Source organism: Echinops telfairi, unplaced genomic scaffold (genome assembly GCF_000313985.2).
Source record: "Echinops telfairi isolate 266 unplaced genomic scaffold, ASM31398v2 ScPeMD7_2;HRSCAF=8, whole genome shotgun sequence".
Lineage (NCBI taxonomy): Eukaryota > Metazoa > Chordata > Mammalia > Afrosoricida > Tenrecidae > Echinops > Echinops telfairi.
The window spans coordinates 40350389-40362152 of NW_022103898.1; positions in this window are offsets into that span (position 1 = coordinate 40350389).

Sequence of the window (11764 nt, forward strand, 5' to 3'; positions counted from 1 at the left end):
AAAAAAAAAGATGATGACAACATAAAAAAAATCCTAAGATAAAATAATACTCTCAAAGGAAATTTTGTTAGCAAGATTTTAAAACAAAACAAAAGCAAACATTATTCTGAGGGGGAAAAATCCATTTGAAAAGCATTTAAACCCTGAGAGATGTTGCTTGAGACGTTGAGAGTATCACTTTGGTGAAAAGTAGACAATAGAATGGCACAGGTGAGTAATGACTCACCAAAAACAGGAGCACAATCCTAGAGCATTTTTCATGTATGAATGAACAATTAACATGTTATCTGCTCAGTGGCATTAAGATGTGTTTCCCAAAGTCTTTTACAAAGACATTGGTTTTGATGGGTGACAGATGACACACCCCAGCAGGCAGTGAAAGGAAATTCAGTTACATTGCTTTTAAACTGTGAACCCTCTGGGTTGAACTCAGAGATTCAAATACCAAAGAATAACACGCAACTCTTGCCATTTCACAGTTCTGTCTCTGCTAGAGAGGGGCACACTTCAGGACAGTAAGACAGCACGATCCCTTAGGGCAGTAAGCACCCTTGCTTGAGCATTGTGTCTGGCATTAAAGAGGCAGTTCAGAAAGTAGCAGGCCACTGTAGGCCTGCAGAATCATGCACATAACAGCACCTGGGCGGAGCTGGGTTTTATCTAAAAAGTAAGTCAAGAAACAACGGCTCGTTTTGTTTATTCAACTGTTCTCCAAGGTGGAGTCTCAAGCTGCACAAGACCTCTTTAAAATGTTGAAAAGCCAGGATGTGACTTTCAGGACTAGGATGCCCCTGACCCGAGCCATGGTGTTTTCAGTGGCCTCCTGTGCAGGGAAAGTCGGACGTTGAATAAAGAACACTGAAGAGCAATCAGTGCATCTGTCCCGTGGCGCCGGAGAAGACTATTGACAGTGCCGTGGACTGCTTGAGAAGAAGTGCGTGCTTTGAGCGTGTTGTCAGGAGAGGCTTGTCTCTGGAGAAGGACGTTTGCCTGGTAGAGTAGAGAGGTGACAAAGAAGAGGAAGGTGGTCAAGAAGATGGACTAACTGTGGCTGCAGCACTGGACTCCAGCACGGGAATGACTATGAGGGTGGCGCAGGACTGGGCACTATTTTGTGCTGTTGCGCACAGGGCTGCCGTGGATGGGGACAGCCTCTGTGGCACCTGACAGCACCACTTCGGTATTGACTTAGCATCGTGATGTACAAGTGCTCTGTTCTGAGCCCATGGAACATAGCGGTCGACCTTTGCCTTATGACACTTGCGTATTGGTGGGCAACAGACAGCCGTTAAAACAATAATATCATAAGTCTACTAACTAAGGTGGAAGGATTTATCGTCTACTACTGGGAGTATTGCAGATGTCTCTTCTCAGCAGGCAGCCCTCTTTGGGAATTGCTTTTCCATGAAGACAGCTACCTCACCCAAGGTCACGAGACTTTTCCAGAGCAGCCTGTATCTAAACATTGGCCTAAAAAGCCCCGAATGCCTAGACCTACCTCTCACTGCTCCGAAGGGCCAATCTAGCTCCAGGGTTCCCCGCAGAGTTGCCTGAGAACTTGGTTCAGATTGGATTCCAGCCCATCTTCTTCCTGCCTTGCTGTGCTTCCCCCAAGTGTCAGAGACGGGTCCCTAGGAATGCAGAGGAAGCGCATAGATGCTGTGCTATGGCATGCTGTGTGACCACTGGCCACTTTTACCGAGTGGCCTCTGACTCATGGTCACTTCGTGTGTATCAGGGTCCTCCTCCTCCTCACTGTCACCGCGTCAATGCCAGCTCATAGCCACCCTGAAGGACAGGGTGGAACTCCCCTGTGAATTTCTGAGGCTTTAACTGGTTACTGGAACACAAGGCCCCATCTTTCTCCTGAAGTGTGGCTGGTGGTTTCGAACTGCTGACTTTGTGATCACAGCCCAAAGCGTAATCACTACAATACCAGGGTGTATCAGGGTAGAGATGTGATTTTTGCCTTTCTCCCAAGGCTGCTCTGAGTGCACTTGAACTTACAACCTTTTAATAACTAATGGAACACATTAACCTTTTGCCCTACCAGGGACTACTCTAATTGTATAACGTAGTACCTGCTGTTATGTCTCGCTCATAAAATTCAACCCCATGGGAGCAAGAACTTTCTATCTCTGTACCCACAGCTGCCCAGAGTGCCTGAAATGCAGATTCCCTAATAAACATTTGTTAAATCTGTGAGTGCATATGCAAAGTGAGAATGAAAATAATACTGGTTTCCTATTAAACTGTGACAATTCATGTTCAGCCGTATATAAAACCCAGAGTCAAACCCACCGGCAAAGAGTGGAACTAGCACATAGCGAGACCTTACCTAGGGGTTCTAAGGCTGTAAATCTCCTTGGAAGCAGACAGCCTCATCTTTCTCCTGTGGAATGTCTGGTGGGTTTGAACTGCTGACCTGTGGTTAGCAGCCCGATGCCTAACTCACAGTGCCACCATATAATATGCACTTAAAATAAGTTGGTAATTATTAGAGTTCTTTCAAAGATGATGTATCATTCTCTGCTTTTCAAGTGAGCAGTTTATCTCTTCTTGTTCCTAGGTTAATCAATTAATTAATTATTCAGTTTGTCATTAGGAGTTGTGGCTAAAAAGACAATTATTAATAGCTTCTGTCCTTACAGAGGACCTATGTCACGGGATTGTAAAGATGATGACTTCGTTGGTCCTTTCGATCTTTTCCCATTTCTAAAGCAGCATCTTTTGTAGTTTCTTTCCTTCAGCGCTGTGGCAGCGGGCTCCAGTATCTCTTTTCAAGCGACTTTGTTCCTCAATTGTTCAGACAATATTTCTTAATAGAAATATGTTCACATAAATCATTACACAACTCATACCCATGACTGGCAAGTCAATTCTGACTCAGAGACTCAAGTCATAGAGTAGAATTGCTCCAGAGGGCTCTTCCAACCCTGGAAGAGGATTGCCACATCTTTCTCCTGTCGAGTGGCTGGTGGCTTGGAATTGCTCACCTTTTGCTTAGCAGCTGAGTGCTAAATCATGGAAGCACTTGGGATCTTCATTGGACAATAGCTAGCTAGAAATTAGACAAATTGAATTCCATGCCTCAATTCACATGATCAAATTATTTTAATCTGTGAGTAGTTTATTATTTTAAAAATCAGGAAATTTGGAAAGGATCTTACTTGATAACATTTTGGGTAAAATCTGTTTTAGCTCAATAATTCCAAAGATATCATCAGAACTTTGTCATCTATGCATGCTTGAAGACTTAATTCAGGTATTTTCTCGAATAGGAAGTCTTCCTAAGTTAAGTTGGGTACATTTCCTCCCTGTGAATCAAAGCTGTTGGTAATTTTGACCATCATGGAAGCTGGAAAATTTTATTGGAACTTGGCTTTTGAATTTATCTTCTTCCCTAAGCCAGAAGGTCCTACAGCTATGACTGTTGCCAGGCTGGGCAGTTCGCCTGGACATTAATCGTAGGTAACTCTTGCTGTGTTGGCTGTTGCTTGGAGATTGTTCTGGCTCAGAGAGGCCCTAGAAAACAGAGGGGAACTGCCTCCCAAGGCTGCAACACTTATGGAAGCAGACTGTCAGATCTCAGCGGAGTGGCTGGGGCTTGAAGAGCTGACCTTCTGGTTAGCAGACAAGTACCCAACCGCTGTGCCACCAGGGCTCCTTGCTATGCTGTGCTGTACGAGTTTTCCGTATTCATTCTTATGCCCTCTGAAAGGAGCCCTGGTGGGTAGTGGCTACCTATCGGGCTGCGATCCACCGGCAGATTGAAACCCCCAGCAGCTCCATGGGAGAAAGGCTGGGCTTTCTACTTCCACAACCAGTTACAGTCTCAGAAACCCACAGTGGTCTCTATTAGTCAGCATCAACTCAAGAGCAGTGGATTTGGTTTGGGATTTTAGATCCTCTGAAGTAGGTATTGTGATCATCTCCATATGAGGAAATGGATGCTCAGAGCTTTCAGTAACTTGGCAAGATCTTTCAACTAGTAATGACCCAGAATTTGGATATAGAGACAGTGACAGAGGAGCCCTCTCTCTGAACTACTGCACCTTAGCCTTGATTATGCTTTGAACTGAACTACAGATAAGGATGGACTACAACAGGAAGCTTAAACATCATTTAAGATTAATCCTTTATTAAACTCAGAAACTTCCATGAGCAGATATCAGTTCTCAGAAGCAGAGCTTTTAAAAAATTATATTTTCTGGCTTAAAAGTAGAAGTGTCATGGTCTACATGAAGCTTTTCTTCTGTGTGGTTATAATCTTCTGAAAAGGGATTACTGAGGGTTAACTTTGTCCCTATATCCTGGAACAGGATCTATATTCAGGAATAGCCAGGCAGAATTTAGTGAGCATTCATTCACTGTAGAACTTGACAAAAGACCCACAGGTTGTCAGTGGTGAGATGCGTGTGAATCAATGCCACGCCCTACTGTGAGGCACTGAAACAGACCTTCAGATAGGACCTCATTTGGTTTTCTCTGGCAGACTGGTGGCTCAGTCACTGGAACAGGGGGGTTTGCATGGGGGTTTGCTGTCTTTACCCCGATGGCTGCATCTCGAACACATTTCCTTTGCTCACATTCTCAGCAATTGCAAGTTGTCAGATTCCTCCGCGGTCCGTATTTCTTTTGCCTGTGCACCCTGTATGCATGGATCTAAATAGATCCTTCGTTTTATGTGTCTTTTCTTTTGTTTTTAAAAGGACCTCAAAAGCCACCCAATTAAAACTGCTTGGCTGGTCATTGAATGTGACTTTTGTAACATTCCTACCACCTGGTTATGTGGATGTTTCTGAAGTCAATCATTCCATCTTTTGATGACTCCACTAGAGAAGTCTATGTTGAGGTAAACTCTTGTCCCCTGTAATGACCAGTCCTAAGTAACTTACTGATTACCCCCCTTGTCATTAGCAGGGTTTCCAATATTTCAAAACAACGCTATGTTCTCACAAGCGCTCTTCACATTTCCCACATCTTCACATCTAAAATGAAATGTGCATCTTTCACATTAGATATTGTCCTATCTCGCTCTGAGTGTCAGGGAGGGGGAAGGGAAAATCCTTTTGAGCCAGACACACCCGACTTCAACACTTCACTGGCTTTATGAGTTTCAGTTTCAATTTCTTCATTTGGAAATGTTGATAACGACACATACTCCTATTAAAAAGGACTTTAAAGATGACATTAAAGAGGTGCAATAGGACACCTGACAGAGGAAGCATTCAGTAAATGGTACCTGCTGTTATTTTTATTATCATCAGGTTTTTCTTTTTTTCCTACAGTTTTATCAACATATAGTTTACATATAATACAATTCAGTAGTTTAATCATATCAAGGAGAATTGTACAGTCATTACCACATCAATGTTAGGACATTCCACCTCCCCAGTCCCTGTCAGCTTTGTCTAAGTGGGGTTTGAGGAGTCAGATGATTCTCTACTAGAGAGAGCCGTGCTGTTCCTCTAAGTCAGTGGTTCTCAACCTTCCTCAGGTTGCGACCCTTTAATACAGTTCCTCATGTTCCATAAAATTATTTTCATTGCTAAGTATTCATAACTGGAATTTTGCTCCTGTTATGAATCAGGAGACTCCGGTGAAAGGTTTGTTCGACCTCCAAAGGGGTCGCAACCCATAGGTTGAAAACCACTGCTTTATTTATTTTTTTTGTTTGTTTTAAAGTTTTTTTGTTTTTTTTTTATTTTTTATTTTTTTATTTTTTAACATTTTATTAGGGGCTCATACAACTGTTATCCCAATCCATACACACATCAATTGTGTAAAGCGCATTTGTACATCGTTTCTCAAAGCATTTTCTCTCCATTTAAACCCCCGACATTAGGTCCTCATTTTTCCCCTCCCTCCCCGCTCCCCCCTCCCGCATGAGCCCTTGATAGTTTATAAATGGGTATTTTGTCATATCTTGCCCAGTCCGACGTCTCCCTTCATCCACTTTTTGGTTGTCTGTCCCCCAGGGAGGAGGTCACACACAGTTCCATGTAATCGGTTCCCTCTTCCCTACCCATTCTCCCTTTACCCTCCCTGTTTTGCCACTCACACCACTGGTCCTGTAGGGCTCATCCGTCCTGGATTCCCTGTATTTTCAGTTCCTATATGTACCAGTATACCTCCTCTGGTCTAGCCAGTCTTGCAAGATCGAATTCGAGTCATGGTAGTGGGAGCGGGAGGAAACCTTTAGGAACTAGAGGAAAGTTGTATTTCTCATCATTGTTACATCGCACCCTGACTGGCTCATCTCCTCCCCGAGACCCATCTGCAAGGGGATCTCCAGTGGCCTACTAATGGGCTTTGGATCCCCACTCCGCACTCCCTGCATCATTCACTATGGTAAGATTTTTTGAGAACCACTGCTTTAAATGGTAATGGTAAGATTAATACAAATCCTGAAACAGTGATGTTTACTTATTGTTTTCTTCAGGCCAGGCTTTGCGCCCAGTGCTTCATATTCACTATTTTTGTTTTATATTCACTGTCTTTTTATGGCATTATCTCTTGGGACCATCCTGTGAAGTAGATATTCATCTCATTTTATTGATGAGGGTGCCAAGACAAAGAGAAGTGGCCTTCCCACAGTCCTACGACCAAAAAAACGACAAAGGGTTAGAAACAAATGGTTATTAAGTGTCTGAAACTAGAGGCCTCAGGAGTTCAGATATTAAACCTTTACTAAATCATTCTGGGGCTGCAGTCTTTCTTATTGGCTTTCAAATCACACCAAGAACTGAACTTCCTGAGGCCTCTCCCCTGAATCCACCACCACACGCTGTTGACTAATAGAATGTCCATCTTGTACTCACCAGGAGTCTCCCTGGGTAGTACAAATGCAATGCCCTCAGTTGCTAACTAACTGAAAGGCTGGAGGTTTGAGTCCAGCCAGAGTTGCCTTGAAAAAAAAAAAAGCCTTGGTGATCAACCACTGTAAAAACAGACATGGAAAGCCTACCAAGTGCAGTTCTACTCTGATGCACATCCATGTGGAGTCTCCATGAGTAGAATTGACCCAAGGGTGATTGGGTGTATGGGTGTTTTAATGTTTCCTGGGCACTTCTGCTTGTTGCATTTTTGTCCAGATGCAGCGCTAACATTTATCTAGATAAAACGTTCCTTTTGTTAGATTTGTATTATTACTCCGGGAGAACTTTTTTTCAATGCTGATTTTGTTCCCCAGCAATCTCCCTTGCAAATTCATGCCATCTGCAAACTCAACAAGCACCCTGTCTGTGTCTCTTCCTACTGATGAGTAAGAACTCAGAATCAAACAGAAGCGACCACAATCTTGGAGGTATGGAGCCAGACAACTTCATCAAGTTTGATATCTTCACACTGCCGGTCTAACCCCAGCAATTTCCCTGGTCTCTCTTAAGGAAAAGGCCCCTGTGGCCACATTCTATACTGGTTTTGAATTAAAAGTCAAATGCAGGTGCTTTGTTCTGCACAACAATTTCACTTGACTTGGTAATTTAGATAATAGAAAAACCATCAGATGAAGAGAATTTGGCTCCTTGAATTCTAGTCCTGGTTTTATAATTATCTGTGTCATGTAATCTCTTGGCTTCTCAAGTTCCTCATCTGGAAAATTGGGATAGAACCTGCCCCACTTCAGGCTTTACAGGGCTGGTATCAGATTCTATCGAAAAGTTGCATATGGAACTTGTATGGCTTCCAAAGGGCAAAATGTCAGATATTGTGACCCTTGGGCAAGTGATTGACAAGAACTGTAAGATTTGCATTTTATAGCCTATTCTCAGGTGAACTCTTTCCAAGGGTGGAATGCTTAAAGCCAGAAGATGCTAAAGCATTAGCCTTCACAAGGATGGACTCATCTCTCATCATGTCTTTGTTTCAGAAGCAATACAGTGCAAATATCATTTTGAAAAATGAAAATGAATTTAATTAAAGTTGTCCAACAAATCCTGACCCAGAATTATGTCATTGACCTAGAATATGTAGATTAACTTTGATATCTTAAACCAAATCCAACTTAGGGGGGATTATGTCTGCATTAGTGTAATCCTGTCACTTTTTCCTAACTCAAAGATTTAAAAAAGAAATGAGAATTTGCCTTTCAGCTAAATAACCGATATAGCAAGAGATATAGTCTTAAAGCTTACTATAAAGTAAATTTCTGAACATTTAATCTTATCTTCCCATGGTTTTCTATTATAACATGTAATATACATTCTTTCGAAACTAAAGGCTACGCTACCAGAATGTAAATGAGCTTTCTGTGCGATTTATCCATTCAGAATAGAATCATAGACTTCCTAAATCATGTGATAACGTAGGTTGAGACCAGACAGCCTTAAAACAGTTAGGGTAGAGCAGGGAGGTGTAGCGGGAGTTGGCATTTATTGCACATCCACATGTCCGACCCTATGTGCTATTTAATTTCTCTTTTAATTCTTACAACAGTTCTGAGCATCACAAATATAGCAGCTGGGAGGAGAATGTATATGTAAGAGTTGAGAATGTCATTATGCTTGAAATCAGCTTCCTAAATTATGAATCACTTCTGTTGCTTCTATTTGTGGCATATAAAATAGAAATGTTTTAAAACTAAGATTAAAAAACAAAAAGAAAAGCTCCACACAATGTGCAGGGGCCGGGCTGCTGACCCAGCCGGGGAGTATACCCCATATGCCATCTGGTTCTTGATGCCACCTTATAGGAAATTGTCGTGAACATTTAAGCTTTTCATGCAAGGAGAAAATCATTAAGAAAAGCCAAACAGGGGGGGAAAAATGAGGAGCTCATACCAAGAGCTCGAGTAGAAAGAAAATGTTTTGAAAATGATGATGGCAACAAATGTATAAATGTGCTTGACACAATGGATGGATGTATGGATTGTGATAAGAGCTGTATGAGCCCCCAGTAAAATGATTAAAAAAAAGAAAAGAAAAGCCAAATACTTGTTCCATGTCACAGGATGAGTGTGTACTAGGGCTGGGACTCAAAACTCCATTTGTCTGATTTCTTTGTATGTGCTTTTGCACCAGGTCTTGAAACTGTGATCATAGTAAACTGGAATGTACCTCCCCTCCCTCTTACATTGATATGTGATTTTGGCCATCACTTAACTTCTCTACATTTCAGATGCCTTCTCTCCATTATGGGGATAAGGATAGCATACAAACACTCCAACTCCAAGCTCACTACCATTGAGTTGATTCCAACTCACAGTGACCCTATAGGTTAGGATCGAACTGCCCCTGTGGGTTTCTGAGACTAACTCTTAGCAGGAAGCCCCCTCTTTCTTTCTAGCATTCAACAGATGAATGAAATCTTCCAATTGTGGGAGAATCATAAAGTACTATCCAAGTTAAACTAATATATTTTTTTTAAAGGCTGACACTACAGTGAACCCTCGTTTATCGCGGTTAATCGGTTCTAGACCCTACCGTGATAAGTGAAATTCCGCGAAGTAGGATTCCTTATTTTTAAATAAAATATTTTCGTAGTTAGAGCATCGAGGACATGAAAAAACACCCTTTAGTCACCATTACACTCGTATTACCCAATTTATTAAACGAAAAAGGGAAAATACAGTAAAACATTTTGGACGTTACAGTTATCATTTATTATTTATTATATTATTTATGGCATCAAGTGTGTACAGTATGAGCCAATCAGTGGCAGTAATGACAGAGCATGCCCTGTTACGCAAAAACCGCGATAGAGTGAAGCCGCGGAAGTCGAAGCGCGAAGTGGCGAGGGTTCACTGTACATATTAAATCTCATCTTAAATTTAAAATGTTAAAAAAGAATGCTGGCGGCATAGTGGATTTAGCCTTGCCTTGCTGACTGAAAGTCACTCTAAGGGAGAAAGATAGACACAGGCTTCCTAAAGACGTAAAGCCTCAAAAACCCTGGAGCATTTCCACTCAGTCCTATCGGGTCGTTATGGGTCAGAATCAGCTGGATGGCAGCGGGTGAGCATCTTAATGGGAAAGGAGCCCTGGATGACAGCCGTTAAACATTTGGTGTTCCGACCCCAGCAGACGCACTGTCAAAAAAGAACTGGGAGTCTGCTTCCATGGAGTCTTCTAAGCCATGGGAGCCGTTCTACTTAGCCCTATATGGCCACTGTGAGTGGAAATGGACTTGATGGCAATGCAGTTAGATTGAATAGAACTTTCTGTGATGTCCTATATCTGTGTGGTCCAGTACAGTAACCACCAGCCATGTGTGGCTAGTGAGCACTTGAAAGGGGTTAGTGTAACTGAGAAACTCTATTTTAAGTTGGCTTAAATTATTATTAGTGGCTGCCATACAGAGTGCAGGACGTAAGAAAATTTTATAAAAAAATATAAATTCCAAATAGCTATTCCATTGATATTTAACCTATGCATAATGAATAAAATGTATGCTTCAATAAGAGAATGGAAATAGAACTTTTGTACTTCCCTTAGTCCTTATATCTCCAAGTAATCTATTTGAGATTTGTTAGTTTAACTTTAATAAGTAGAATATTTAGAAATATTCCCCTAAGTCCCAGTAGATTTAATCACCGAGCCAACCAACCAACCAGCCAGCCAACCAATCAGTATTTACAGAGTGAATGTACATAACGTTAATATAAATCAATGCTTGTCTATTGGTTTCCCATTCTCTTTCTAGGCTTTTCTTATCTGCATCGAGCCTCGTGGGAGGGGAGGCTAACACGGAGGTTTCAGCTGAGTGTGGAAACACCTAGCACGCAGCAAAGCCTTACTGAACACTGCTTTAGAGAGGCTTCCCTCCCCTCCCTTATAAGAGGTTGCTGCTCGAAAGCAAAGGGCACAGAGTTGAGAAAACCACTCTTGGTGTCTAAATGTGCATCCCAGTAGGTCTGCTTGCCAGTTGCCATTCATTTCTTGGTTCACAATTTGTAAATTTAGCTTATTAGTTGGGACACTCTTTAAGTGTGCACTTTAATTTGCATTTGTTTTTGTGAAGATTAAAAATATAAAATCAGAGGGAGTATTCTCTCTACAGTACTGTCTTCCCCACCCGATCAGTGAGTCATTCAAAAATAGATTTAATTGGAAGCATCTTAATTTCTGAAAATATAAACAGCCCAACTGTTCCTACATTTCTGAAGGGACCATACAAGGCATGTTAATTATTATGACTTTTTTTTTGCTTCCTGCATTCCATAATTAATTGAAAGAGATGGATACCCCTTTTTCCTCATCCCCTAAGTGTGTGTGGGACGTTGTGAATCATTGTAGGGATAAATCTCCAAGAAACACACATACCATTTATATCAGGATACTGACAATGGACAATCAGCTTTGTGACTCAGTAGGACATTTTTCTTCAGCACGATGGTCTTAATCACCTACTTTGGAAATAACTAACAAACTTTCAGAAGGACTCCTTTGACTTCCTGTTCAAACAGGATGTTTTTATCAATTTATGGAAATTCTTGGTCCATTGATAGAGAATGAAATGCTTTGAGTGTAGCTGGCTGGGTAAAAGAACAGTAGATTTGCTTTATTCTAACTGATGAGATGTTTGGGAAGAGAACAATTTTCCTCAGAGAATCTGGAGCCCTTAGGGCTGCTGTTACCTTTGATCCTATCTGTCTGCTTTTCCTTTTCCACTCAAAGTTAATCTTAAATTCAGGTCTTCCCTTTTCTTTTGAAAGATACCCCTTCCCCATAATAGTTTTCAAAGTGAGAACACAGGCAATGTCTAAAAAAGAATCATTATGAGATAAACTTTTTAAAAAAAATAAATCATTTTATTGGGGACT